This window comes from Macrobrachium rosenbergii, chromosome 53 (genome assembly GCF_040412425.1).
Source record: "Macrobrachium rosenbergii isolate ZJJX-2024 chromosome 53, ASM4041242v1, whole genome shotgun sequence".
Taxonomy (NCBI): domain Eukaryota; kingdom Metazoa; phylum Arthropoda; class Malacostraca; order Decapoda; family Palaemonidae; genus Macrobrachium; species Macrobrachium rosenbergii.
In genome coordinates this window covers 11,525,324-11,540,323 of record NC_089793.1, presented here as the reverse complement: position 1 = coordinate 11,540,323, position 15,000 = coordinate 11,525,324, and the positions used below count along the sequence as shown (strand labels likewise).

At 35.7% G+C, this 15,000-nt stretch overlaps 1 long non-coding RNA gene across 3 annotated transcripts in view; it reads right to left on the bottom strand.

The window, feature by feature from the left end:
* Positions 1–15,000, bottom strand: part of LOC136834287 (uncharacterized) — a 634,610-nt gene that overhangs the window by 65,816 nt on the left and 553,794 nt on the right. For all 3 annotated transcript variants that reach the window (XR_010851725.1, XR_010851722.1, XR_010851726.1), the window contains exon 5: positions 6,223–6,266. This is a non-coding gene — a long non-coding RNA (uncharacterized lncRNA). The remainder of the gene's footprint in view (positions 1–6,222; positions 6,267–15,000) is intronic.

Here is a 15,000-nt window from a genome sequence, read left to right as displayed (position 1 = left end):
GTATCTCATCAACAGCACATCGGTTCCTCTTCATCAGCAACTACATTTAACTTTCAACATTTATTCAACAGTACATTGGTTCCAATCCTTTATTGTGGCACTCAAAAAAAAAAAAAAAAAAATACAGTTTATATTGATTCCTCTCCTCCACAGTGGTACTTAACCCACAGATTTGCTAACCAACAGCGCATTAGTTCCGTATCTTCTCTGCAGCATTCAGTCCTCTGATTTGCTCATTAACGTCTCATCGGCTCTCCTCACTAGCTATAGCACTTAACCAACCGATCTGTTCTATCACCAGGATCACAAAATATATGCACGTTTATACAAGTTAGGTAATAATCAAATCAGAGATTAAAGTAATAACATAAGCTACTTTTCAAGACAAAGTAATAACACCAGCTACTTTTGAAGGCAAAGTAATAACATCAGCTGCTTTTAAAGGCGAAGTAATAACATCAGCTACTTTTAAAGGCAGCCAATGTCCCCTTGTAGTCCAAAAATGTAGGAAGAGACTGACTTTCAGCCTCTGAAAGGAAAGGAAAAGGTTAATAGCAAGAGTAAAAGAAGAAGAACTAGAAGTGAATGGAATAGGAATAGAATATAGGATTTAGGCCAAAGGCCAAGCGCTGGGACCTATGAGGTCATTCAGCGCTGAAACGGAAATAGACAGTAAGAAGGTGTGAAAGGCGTAACAGAAAGAAAACCTCGCAGTTGCGCTATGAAGCCACCGTTAGGAGAGGGTGGAAAGTAAGATGGAAGAAAGAGAATATGAACGGAGGTACAGTAAAAGGAATGAAAGTGGTTGCAGCTCGGGTACAATTATATCATGGAAAATTAATTTTGTAATAAACATTTTACACTTAATCCTTGCAGCAAGGATCTTGTTGACATTCTTAACAATAAAACTATTTTCGTTAAACGCGAAATAACTATATGGATGGCATTCATGCAATTATTTTCAAAACCTTCGGCGCGGATTATCTACAACAGAGAAACTGTAAATTGTTGAATGCATTTCTTACTCATGATAATGATTTAAAATATTAAGAACGTCTGCATAGATTTAATATTTTTATCTTTTTTCTTTTTATTTTTTTTCTGATACAAAAATTGACTACTTTATATTATCATACTTCAGCCCATGAAGAAACCCTGAAAGCAATAGCATAATTACATAAAAATATAACTTTTTCATAGCTAATGGACAAAAAATCTAAATACAAGAACATCTGACAAGGAATTATAAAGTGTAGGTGGGCTTTACGTATGTAAATTAGTGGCATGTAAAGTTTGATATAAAATGCAATGTAAATAGAGGAAAACTAGTGATAATTCGGGATATAAGACAATTTATATATATATATATATATATATATATATATATATATATATATATATATATATGTATATATATATGTATATGTATATATATATATATATATATATATATATATATATATATATATATATGCTCTAAATTACTATGGGCAAAAGGTATTTCAACTCCTCTTATTTAATTAGAAAATTTAAGCAATCTATATCAGCTACTGAGGTTTGCATTTTCTTCATGCTTCAGTTTTCAGACTCATAACTCATAACCTTCCGGTATAAGCCAGACCCTTCACCTCCCTCTCCTTTTTCCTTGTTTTCTTAGTTCCTGGGCTAGCAAAGGGCACCGGATTGCCCATCCCACTGGCCTCTACACATAAAACTGTTTCAACCCTTCTGCAACGGGCATCTGACACGCGTAAGGGATCGGAGTAATCAGAATGACAGGCACTTTACATCAAGTCTCGTATCTGTTGTTCATCTAACTCGGAGATAATTTTTTTTCTTTTCACTTCTTAATGGATCTTTCTCAGTATGTGCTTCGTCTACAAACTCTCTAAGTATGAGCCACCTAAATCACTTCTTTAAGCGTAGGATGATGATGATGATGATGATGTAAAATGTAGGAAAGAGGTTTGAAGCTTGTTTCTAATTACGTTAAAATGATAACTACAAACACACAATTACATATACAAATTCATACACACACATACACATACAGTACTCCAATTACTTTTAAGGGCTGAAGGAGATTATATATTTATATATATATACAGTATATATATATATATATATAATGTAATGTATATATACATATATAATATAATGTTTATTTATATATATTATATATATATATATATACATACATACATACATACATATATTATATATATATATATATATATATATATATATATATATATATATATACATATATATTATACATATATATATATATATATATATATATATATATATGTATATATATTATATAAACACAAACACACACACATATATATAATATGTACTGATATATATATATATATATATATATATATATATATATATATACATATATATTTATATATATATATATATATATATATATATATATATATATATATATATATATATATACATATACTGTATATATATATATATAAATATATATATATATATATATATATATATATATATATATATATACATACTGTATATATATATAACATGCACATGCACATACATATACATACACTTGTACTATACATATACATATACATGTCTCTGACTCTGGCAAATCTCCGAAGCGCCGTGGATGATTTAGACATGCGCCAGGAATGAAGGGGTGTTCCTATACAGGGCAGAGCAGCTGGGGTCGCTGCGTGGTTGTCTGCCTCCGTTGATGCCGGTTCAAGTTAGTTCTGTGAAGCCATCAAGCATCAATATTCGTGCATCCGCTGGATCAGACACACTTCCAACAGGTCACCATGACTGGGCGACTAGGTATTCAAAAATCGTTAAACGTCAGGTTTTGCCGAGACTGTTTTGTTGCTGTTTCCTACAGTACATTTAACTACAGGTTAAAACGAGGTCTCTTTACCTTCCCTGACAGTTTGTTTTGTTGAATTGAATTGAATATAGAATTTAGGCCAAAGGCCAAGCACTGGGACTTATCAGGTCATTCAACGCTGAAACGGAAATTGACAGTAAAAGGTTTGAAAGGTGTGTCAGGAGGAAAACTTTGCAGTTGCACTATGGAATCAGTTGTTAGGAGAGGGTGGAAAGTAAGATGGAAGACAGAGAATACAGGAGTGTAAGAAAAGAACGAAAGGTTGCAGTTAGGGGCCAAGGCACGCTGCAAAGAACCTTGTTAATGCCTGCAGTGTACCGCATGAGGTGCACTGACATCACTACCCTACTACAAGTAAAGATGTTCTTTTACTTTCACAGATTGCAAGCAATATATCTCTGCTTTCCCATACCTTTTCCTCAACTGAAAAATGAAAAGCAACAGCGTACACGTGACTTTTAGCGAACATATAATCCACGGCTGAAATCTTGACCCTAAAATTTGATGATCTTAAAAGCTGATTACGTCCTACAAAATTCCATAATTTAATCGAAAACACAATTAACAAATTAATTACCCTCCAGAACAAAAAGTCACAAATAACAGTCAGTCCCTTAGCTTTTGTTTCTTACTTTCTATATCACCAGTCTCAATTACTTGGAATCAAATGTCAAGAACACATTTATGCGTCCAATTGTCAATGAAAAGAATGAATGGTCTATTTCTCAACATCTCCCTTGAGTTGTTTACCAAATCTCATTTTCCTTCACTCAGACACATACTTCTCTATCATACTAGACAGACTGTTACTGTACCAGCTGTCTCCGAATTTTGATATGAATTTGCCAACGTAGCGCAAAACATGGCCAAAGTTCCAGGTAGGACTGGGTATTATCAGTTTGTTTTATAACATCGGCAGCTTTTATTTCTTCATCCAGATTCAGTGCCTTCATTTGTTTTTTTTTTTTTCTGTCTTTCCAACCTTGCATTCCTTTCAACAAGAACCTTTGGATTCGCAATCAATTAACTTTGCAATCTAATGACTTTGCAGTCTACTAAATTTGCAATTGACTAACTTCGTAATCTATCAGCTTTACAATCTATTAATTTTGCATTCTACTACCTTTGCCATCTATCAATTTGGCATTCTACTGCCTTTTCAATATATTAACTTGATGTCTGCTAACTTAGCAGCCAATTAATTTTGTAGTCTACAAACTTTGCAATATTCTTACTTAACACGCGAGCTCGAGGTTTTGCAAGACGGACGGCATATTAATTTTGGGATTTCCGGAACATGTTGGGAAGATTGGAGATGCAAGTGCTGTGAATGTGATTTGATGTCACTAACGTTGGAGGAGAAAGACCCTTAAGAAAATTAATACGTATACATTCATGATCTGACATTTGTGTGTGTGTACGTACACATGCATGCATGTATATATATATATATGTATATATATATATATATATATATATATGTATATATATATATATATATAATATATATATATATATATATATATATATATATATATATATAATATATATATATATATGAACAGAGACACAGAAGGAAGTGCTCGAAATACATGGTTGCAAATGTTCAAATAGTGTTCTATGGGCCTTTTGCTTCATATTATACTGCTGTAGTACGGTAAAAGATATTCATATATATATATATATATATATATATATATATATATATATATATATATATATATATATATATATATATGTGTGTGTGTGTGTGTGTGTGTGTGTGTGTATAATCGTATATATGATTGTGTGTTTGTGTCTCTGTGTTTGTGTAACCCTAATCTAGAGAATACTAAGCAGAGCTCACAACTTGAAAATATATTGTGAGACATATTTCTAGATTTTAAACTGAATTCGATAACATTATTCATGAGCGAAGGAATGAAGAAAGATCAGGAGAGACAGCAACTTAGTAATGTCTATTCTAACAACAGAGCCATGATGACACCAGAAGGTGTCAGCCTCTAAATTCTTAGCAAATCCTATCGGGATGAGGTTGCTAGCCCCATGACCTCCTCCAGTCTGGGTGTAAGTGACTACTGGGTACTTAGTTCACTGCTGAGATTAACAGTCACAATGCATCATTTTCTTACCTAGTTCCAAATCGTTTCCCCAAATGTATCAGTTTCAAGAATCCATTGGAGGACATACATGCAAAGAGAGCCACAGACACAAGCCTATATAATACACTGAGCAATGTCGGGCACTTCCCAGCAACTCTGCATAGCACAGTTTTAATAAGGATATTACACCAACAGTTTGGCATCTAAATAGGCCCTTGTAATTCGGACGAAGTATTTGCAAGTCCCCTTCAGCCTTCTAAGAACCTCTTGGGAAAGGGGAAGGATTTCATTATCATCACAACAAGCCTAATCATCTCCTTGTTAGGTTGTCTTTACTTTTTGTTGGATTGTTTCCTATTTTTTCACACGAGTACTTTATTCTGGGGTAGCTTATAATGAGGTTAATGGCTGTTTTAATCTATTTCATACTATTAATAATGATAGTTAATTGTGGCTGATGTGAACAAGAACAATAAGGTTGTTGAAAACATTCAGAATTCTCTGGGAGCTGAAGCTGGCTGGTGAGCACGGCTTGGGCAACTGGGTGTTCGAAAATGAACGACAGAAATTCTTGATTTACAGGAATATGGCAACAGAGGGAAATTATTGGAAGACTAAGAGAATAATGGGAACTCTCCATGACTCTACATATCAGGCGTTCAGCGTTAGAAGGGCTTCCTCAACTTTTGCAAATGGGGTTTTTCGCCTGATCATCTTTAAAATAATCCCCCTTTTTCCCCAAAAAAGGGGTGGGGTTGAACTATAATTTTTTGTATGCATACTATTCTATTCCTGATCGCAAATACTTCATCTCAAATAAAATTCAACTTTGTATCTTGAAAAATAAAGAAATTAGAGCAGGTCGAATTTCCAAAACCTTGAAGGCTTATAACTCAAAAATCTTTTTTGTGGCGAGAGCCCCTTCTAATGCTGAACGGCTCATATCATGAGGGGTGGTGTTAAGAGAAAATTTTCGACAACTAGTTCTATAGACTTTAAACTAACCATACATGCAATTAGTTTAGCACATAAATAATAAGCTTAACGAAGTATAAGTGAAACTGTGGCAGCAAAGGTCCAAAACTGGACTTTATAACAAGCATAAACTAAGAACCTTAGAAATCAAAAAATATTTCCATAAAAACTTTGCAATGCTTTAAAAAACCTATAATGACCCCCCGAACGACAATATGCATTCGACAACAGAGTTCTACTCACCAGTTCTGAAGCCACTGCAGTCATTGGAAACATATGGAGTGGAACTGAAAGAAAGAAAGAATTATAGATCAATCCACATTAACTGCAACATTCCTGCCTTAAAATTATATTAACAGAGAATCTATAATGTATAGAAACCTTTCTTTTTATGTCAAATGTTCTAGGTGTAAATATTAATAATCTTTTGTGTACGAGCAAAAAAATAAAGTTAAAAGGAAATTATGAGATTAATGATCTCAGGAGAGGAATGGAAACTATCGGTAATAAAAGAATTTACTGACTGTATAGAAAATTTTAGCTCATGTATCTTATATATCGTACGACTGAAAATTTTAAATTATTGTATTTTCGTATTGGCTGATTTTATCAGGTCGTAAGACCCAAGGGTTAAGTTATTCTATCAATATTTATATTCTTGTATTTTTTTTATATGTTATTAATTGCATTCATAAAAATCAAGTTTTTAAATTTAAATCTGAAAAAATATACAGGAAAATCGAATTTCCATTTCTGTCCGACCTTAAGTAATTGTATGATTTTGATGAATTTTTTAAACCACGGGCTCTTGAATTGAATTGAATATAGAGTTTAGGCCAAAGGCCAAGCACTGGGACCTATGAGGTCATTCAGCGCTGGAAAGGAAATTGACAGTAGGTAGGTTTGAAAGGTGTAACAGGAGGAAAACCTCACAGTTTTTAAGAGAGGGGTGGATAGCGAGATGGAAAAAAGACATGAATGGAGGTACAGTAAAAGGAATGAAAGGGGTTTCAGCTAGGGGCCGAAGGGTCGCCGCAAAGAACCTTTAGTAATGCCTACAGTGCACCTACCATGGGCTCTTACTCCTTGCGCAGCACACAAAAGGACAGCCTTTTTACAGAGAGGACTTGGGAGATTATACTGGGAAGGCAAGACACCACAAGAAATCGGTGTAGGGAAAGTCTACGGCCACCATCTTGGCACTCGAAATTTAGCCAGTACAAATTAATAATTTTGAAGTGAGCAACTTTATTAATAATAATATACATAGCTATGACTACTGAAAGTTTAGACTAAATGATAATTTATCTAGTGTATCACTGGCGACAACATCAGACTTACCGGGCCCTCCTAAGGCATGTAGGAAGCAATTTTTGAGAAGATCAGCTTTATGATGTGGCCTAATACTGTACTAAATAAATAAGTTGTTGACAATCAATCAGTTGAATCTCAGGGAACATAAAGGGGGAAAAAAAAAGCCAAGCAGCTGAGGGACTATGCAGTCACCGTACATAAATTTCGTAATTATCATTACTATGTAAAATATGCAAAGATTCACATGATCCGAGACTATGTCTGAAGGAAGAGAAGCAACAATAAAAAGGTCCGTACAAAAACAACAGCAGTATAGGTCAGAAAAAATAAAGTAATCTTGCATGATACTAAGGTCGGATTAAAACCTCTCAAGTATTAGTATCAGTGACTTGAATGGTTAAATTTAAACAATTCTGGATCTAAATTTATTGTCCAGGTAATTTGGACGCATCTAATGATGATGACAAGATTCATCTATTAATATTAATGGTACCACCCATGGACGCCAAGTTGCTCATGAACGTCGGGAACCAAGGTTACTTTACTGAAACTAAGCCTCGTTCAAGTAGTCTCTCTCTCTCTCTCTCTCTCTCTCTCTCTCTCTCTCTCTCTCTCTCTCTCTCTTCTTTATTCTTTCCCAGCCTCTTCATTGTTTTCCTCAGGTTTGGGCTACAAAAGGAAACTACAAGTCTCACTGGTCGATTGGGAAGCTACTCCTGTCAATGATTTCTCAATTAAAGAAAACGTTCGACTTTAAAACTTCATCACAAGTATTGGTTTTTTGTATATATAGGCTATATATATTCACTGTCAAGAAGCAAGTGCCCAAATTCAAAGTTCTTATATAAGGGCTTAAATGTCAAGTCTTCAGCATCCTTAGAAAGCGTCCGAAGGATGAAGACTTCCCTGCTATTTAGTTACACTCAGTTTTAATACCTTTTGTTACAGGCACCACATGACACCATTTCCGCTCATCTGGGTATGAAGAATTTATTTAGGAAACAAAATGATAAAATCTATCAAGAGAAAAATATCAGCTCACTGACAGTTTTACCAATTAAGTCCTTTTATTACATGACAAATTTGGTAGAAGTTGCCTAAGATACGAGTATAATGAAATGGCGTAGAATGCCAACCAAGGACTGTTTAGCTCGGCTTTGCCATTTTGGTTGTTTAGTGTTTCAAAGACAAAGAATAGATTATAATAACTTCTAAGAAGGAGGATTTTAACTCAGTCCACCGATGATGAGGCTGAATTACTTCTCATTTTTTTTTTTTTTTAATTATTAGTATCGAAGTATCGAAGCGTCTCTCAGTCAATCTATAAATGGTATGTCATTCTGACTCGTGAAAAAGTTCCGGACAATGAATAATCTTCTTCACGTCACGATGACGCATGACACTTTTAAAGGAGTCAGCACATAAAACTACAAATCAAAGAATGAAATATATATGGCCACTCATACTCGCCCTCCACATTGAATCAAACCGCGCAGAACTACCCTGCAGCCCAATACGTACTTTCAAATTCCTTAAAAGTTTTTCCAAAACACCACTGTCAATAAATATTCGGAAAGTTCGATTAGATGAAGAGAAAAGGCGAAAATAAAAGCTTTTATATGACGACATAAAATCTCCACAATCATGCACGGGGGACAGGCTAATGCCTCGCAAGACAAGACGTCACACCTTCGCCATAAATAAAACTAATGACAGTTGGCGTCTGACATCAATGGCAGGAGACGTCCCGTTTTTATCGCCCGGAATAAAATGGGTATTCAAGTACCTATATGCCAGGACCACTTAAGAAGGGAATGGGGTATCGGGAGAGGGGGAGGGGCGAGGTAGGTGTATCTGTTTAATAACAGGTGGCTGTGTAAGAGAGAGAGAGAGAGAGAGAGAGAGAGAGAGAGAGAGAAGCCGAGTTTAGCCATGGGCACTTAAGCCTCCTAAGTCATGTTGTTGACTGTACTCTGAATCTAAAAATAAAAGGCTCTCCATAAGACCGGTTTTAAATTCACTGGGTTCAAATTATTTTTGCTAAGATATCTGGCATCGTAGAAACTGTGACGCCTTAATCGTTTTCAAATTACTTGTGTACTTTTAAACCTCTGATGGAAGCAATTTTTCTCGAAGCATAAGAATTTTAAATCCCTAATGGAAGCAATATTTTTCGAAGCACAAGAATGCGAAATGGGTTACAAACAAACACACACACACACACAAACACACACACGCAATCCCATTCCCACATACATTTGTTTAACGGTAAGTAAAACAAGGTTTTCGAACGTCAATACCCTAAACAAATAAATAACCCTATGCATACAGAGCTTCAGAGAAAGCAGTAATAGTGATGATAATGAGTCACTATGTGGCTGAAGAATAAATGACACCATAACTAAACCATAATTTAACGCGTCAGGCTCAACAAAGACGCTACATATAAATTAAGGCAATAAATGTAAAGCTTAAGTGGAGGCAGAACAACACAATAAATCTCTTTTGAGGCTGGATAACTTTTGATCCAATCTGCCTCTAAACTTCACATAACTGACTTAGTCTCCTTCCTGAAGTGACAGTAAGGAGAGAAAGAGGGTATAATATAACAACACAGAGAGAAAATGTACAAACGCAAGAGAGACATTGGAGAATGAACAAAAACATCTCAGCCAAGCAAATGTTTCCAATAGAACAGAATATAGGACAAAGGCCAAAGGCCAAGCGCTGGGACCTATGAGGTCATTCAGCACTGAGAGGGAAACTGACAGTAAGGAGGTTTGAAAGGTGTAACAGGAGTAAAACCTCACAGTTGCTCTATGGAATAATTGTTGGAGAGGGTGGAGAGTCAGATGGAAGAAAGAGAATACGAACGGGGTTACAGTAAAACGAATGAAAGAGGTTGCAGCTAGGGGCCGAAGGGACGCTGCAAAGACCCTAAGGAATGTCTACAGTGCACCACGTGGGATGCACTGACGGCACTACCCCCTTACGGGCAAGCAAATGTTCCGGATAATTTTGGATTTCATGACAGATACGATTCCCGGATTCTGTGACGTATTTTAACAGTCACGTGATGCATATTTTCACCAATATTTCTTACTAATCATTCTATATGATAAAGCGACTAATATGGTCAAAGCAAAGAGAACAATTCCATTCATATGGAAGAAGCTTGTCTAACTTTTTTTTTTTCTTTTATTAGAGAAAATATACAATATTTTAAAGTTTTAACAGTATTACAAGAAGAATTTTATTAAAGTTGACTTAAATTCACCAAAAATTAACAAATATAATTTTATGCTACCGTTCGGGTTGTCTAACTGAGGTAAAATGACTGAAATCACCTTTATACGGCTGCCCATTTGCCAACGGATAAACTGAAGACGCCCAATGTTTAAGACAAGGACTCAGGAATTAAACGCCAATGCTTTGGGTATGCAACCTACATCCAAAAGGTCTATGATAAAGAACAAACAAACCAGGATCATTCAAATTTCGTATGTAAAAGCTAGCACCTCAACACTCAGTCCTTTCATATATCATTAGATAAGTCATTTCGGTAGCAATACTGCCCTAAAATGGAAAACTGCAGTGTCTGCAAAATTTTCGAAATTGAGATATGCCACCTACTGGGTTCGTGAAATACTAATGCATAATTTACTGCAGTTTCAGAATGATTCTTCGATGCTTTCCACGAGTATTTAGGGGGTCCCATTTGCAGTATCTGCAAAACCAGTAATAAGGCAAGGGAAAACGTACCATTTTTCTCAGTTCTGTACTTTTGCAGGTAATGCAGTCTACTATTTCAGGGCAGCACATCCCAGCGATCATCTAGAAATCGCCAAATTGCACGGAAAGAATCTTACGGAACTTACCCGATATAAATCAATAGTTACGGGGTTATCTGGCGTTGCGACTCCTAATTTTTTGCAAATGAAGGGACCTATGACATTAGAAGAGCATTTCTTATGCGCGTATCCTCCCCACGCGACGCGTTCGCATTGTTCTCAATTTAAGAACCCTTAAATTAAAAGGGTGAGTTTGGATACATCCCGTTCAGAATTGTGAATTAATGTACAGGAATTATGAATTATGATATGGAGGGAGGGAGGGAGCGAGAAAAAGTTATATTTTCAAACAAGCCGTGCGGTAAGCATACGAAAAATCGAAAGAACAAGCTAAGCAGCAAAACATTATTGCATACGAACCGAAAAGATAATTCATTTATCCACTAAACACAGAGCGTGTATTCTGACACCAACGCTGCAGTTACAGAGGTTTTCTCATTTTTGAACGAGAGTTGGTGCAAGTTTTTCTCAAATTAATCATGACAGCGTCTTGAATGATTCTTTCACAGTTGAATTAATAATGCAGATCAGCTCAATAAAGAAAGAACAATTTAGTTTCGACTTGACAGAAATATCCAAGGCGAATTTTTAAACGTATAATCTATTTAATGTAAATGCAGTCACAGTTCCCTTGTGCTTCATCATTTATAGAGAGAAAATGCGTGTGTATATATATATATATATATATATATATATATATATATATATATATATATATAATATAAATAAATAAATATATATATATATAAATATATATATATATATATATATATATATATATATATATATATATATATATATATATATATATATATATCTGTATCTATCTATCTATTCTGACATATGGTGAAAGGGTGCATGGGCCAAAAAAGGTTGGGAACCACTGATCGAGACCATCTCCTGAAAACACTGTTTGGCCGTCTTCTGTCAACTCTTTTCCAACTGGAACTTATATTAGTGCATTCTTGTCCGCATCATAAGCACCAGTCAGTGGTACAACTTGCTTTTCAGACGTCTCCCTTGCAGTGTTATGCATGCCGATGCACGTACAGATTAATGGTGGTTACTGTTTTCTCGCACCATTAAATTTTCCTTTAGTTATTCCGTCTCATACTGATGATTGTGCATGTATACAGTTGTCTGCTTATTTATCTTTATCCGTTTGTCAATCACTCTCTGTTTATAGTGTATTTACATGCAGGCAATCTACCCTGTGGGAGCTTGCTTTGTAAGTTGGCAATCTTCGATGCTAGTTTCGTATGAACGTTTGCTCATTTGGAATAATAATAATAATAATAATAATAATAATAATAATAATAATAATAATAATAATAATAATAAACCAAGTGAAATCGTTTCCTCTTTACAGGAAATAATCTTATGACAAAATCTTTCAAGCATTTGAAGTCTTGTAGTGACACTGTTTCTCTAGAACTTAGATGTAAACTTTTCCTCCGCCATCTTTTCATCCGACGATTCGCTGCTTAATAATTTTCTGTCAAAATTAAATCATATAAGAACTTCACGGGGAAATTATTTACGAATGCAAAATGTTTACTGGGAGGCTGTCCCTTTGCCCGACTATAAAACTTGCGAGTGAAAAAATAAATGAATCATCTTCCCTACTGGAAGGTCTTCGCTGTATATCATTCACGCTGTTGATGTTTGACTTTCTGGTGCATTTGCTACAAATCGGATTTCAAAATCTTTACCAGTGTCACTAATTTCTTTGGTTCTGAAATCTACTAAGTATTCTAACTCTATATTTTAACGTATATTACTTATCCTATAAATGCTTTTGCTGTGCAACCGTTGCTGTAAAAGCAGGATTTTATTTCGCAGTGAAAATACACAAACTTGGATATCACCCAACCGAAACTTTTAATAGTATAATCTCCTTAGATATCAGATTTCATATTTCAGCACATCGAAAATACTGTATATTATACATGAGTTTATTTGTTGGAAGGAGCTGAGCAAATACTTAGGACTTAGCCAGTTGAAGGCAGTTGGGATGTTAGTTTGAAGGATTCGAATCACCTTACTTTGGGATGGTGGTTTGAAGGATTGCAGTGAAATCCATTCTATGACTAAATGCATACTTTAAGTATTCAATGCACTGGATCCGGTTTGCCAAAACATTCGTCCTGTAAACGCATTTGGACACTATTCCAACTCTAATACCATTAACTACATTCTATTGCTTTTGGGCGAAAATGTCCTGGGCACAATCCCTTAACCCCAAGGTATTTTCTATTATTTCAAGGTTAGCTACAGAGATTGACTTTCCCCTCACGTTACTGATCCGACATGGCAAGTCAGTGCCAGAATTCCCATCTGATGAGTCCATTCTGTTCTGAGCAGAGTGCGGGACCTAGTTCTAACATACGTTTTAGCCACATTGAGTTAACTGACGCCCCTGATTACTGATTCACAGTAATGGGCTTCTCAGTTATTCACCATTTTGCCAATAACTTTATTGCAAAAAAAAAAAAAAATTGGGCAAGAGTTTCGTGCCAGCTGAGAAATAATTGAACATGACTGTACAGTTACACAGATATTTGAATTTAAAAACGAACCACATCTGTGGGGGCACTGATTTGGACTATATCAGTGATTTAAGCTTGTTCCTCTTCCTCCTCCTTCTTCTTCGTCTTCAGCTTTGCCCATTTCTGTATGGGGTCGGTGCTTCCTGTCAGCCTTCTCCACCTTCCTCTGTCGAATGCATCCTGACATCTTTAACCATTCCAAGGTAAACAATGCGCCGAAGTTTCCTCGGCGCAATCGAGTTTTCTGTACAGCCGCTACAGCATATAATCAAGGCCACCAAAAATAGATCTACCTTTCGGTGGTCTCGGTACAATGCTGTATGAGCCGCGGCCCGTGAAACTTTAACCACAGCCCGGTGGTGGCCTATCCTATATAGCTGCCAGAAGCACGATTATGGCTAATTTTAACCTTAAATAAAATAAAAACTATTGGGGCTAGAGGGCTGCAGTTTGGTATGTTTGATGATCGGAGGGCGGATATAGAAATGGACGGACCAACAAAACAACAGTTTTCTTTTAAAGAAAACTATGAAAAACAGATTTTACAGCTAGACAAGCATTAAATATTCGATTGCCTGAAAAATCTAAACATCCATTGGTGTCAAGCCTTGTGGGCCCATGTGAACAAGCTTCACCAAAATTCCTACTGGGAAGAAAGGTGGCGCTTTGAAGAACATTTCAAGTTCTTTAGATTAACAACGTAAAGCACGTTAGGTCTCGTCAGCACTTGAATGGGGTACCGCAGTAGAAAGACGATCTTTCGGGCATCTGTATGGGAGTAGGGGGGCAAAGACAGGAACCTTACTGAGTTTATCTTAATAAATATATGCATCCTTTATAATACATACAGAGCAAGCTTCATGTAATTTTGCGAAGTGAAAGTTACAGAAGAACAGTAACGGTAATAAATGATTATCACCACTGTTATCAACACCGTCTGTAACAGAAAATCCCATTATTTACGAAGTTTACTTGTCCATTAAACCTGATGGGAATTATTCTTGTGCAGTCTACTACTGTCAGCAAATCCCACTGATTATTACCTGACTCCCTTCCCGTTCTCAGGCTGTTGCATTTAATCATTACGCAGAGATAACTTTGTAATTTTCAATATTCTAATTCATTTTAGGTCCTTTCTAACTCGCTTTTTCGTTTGCATACTAGAGTTGACTATTTTCTATAATTCAGTAACTCTTCATAGTTCTCCTTCCATCCTCTGTTATCCATTCCTGTGAAGAACGCCACATCGTAACGCTGTTTCCCCACTTCCTTTTATTATCCTCGTTCCTTATCTCTCTTTCTCGCCT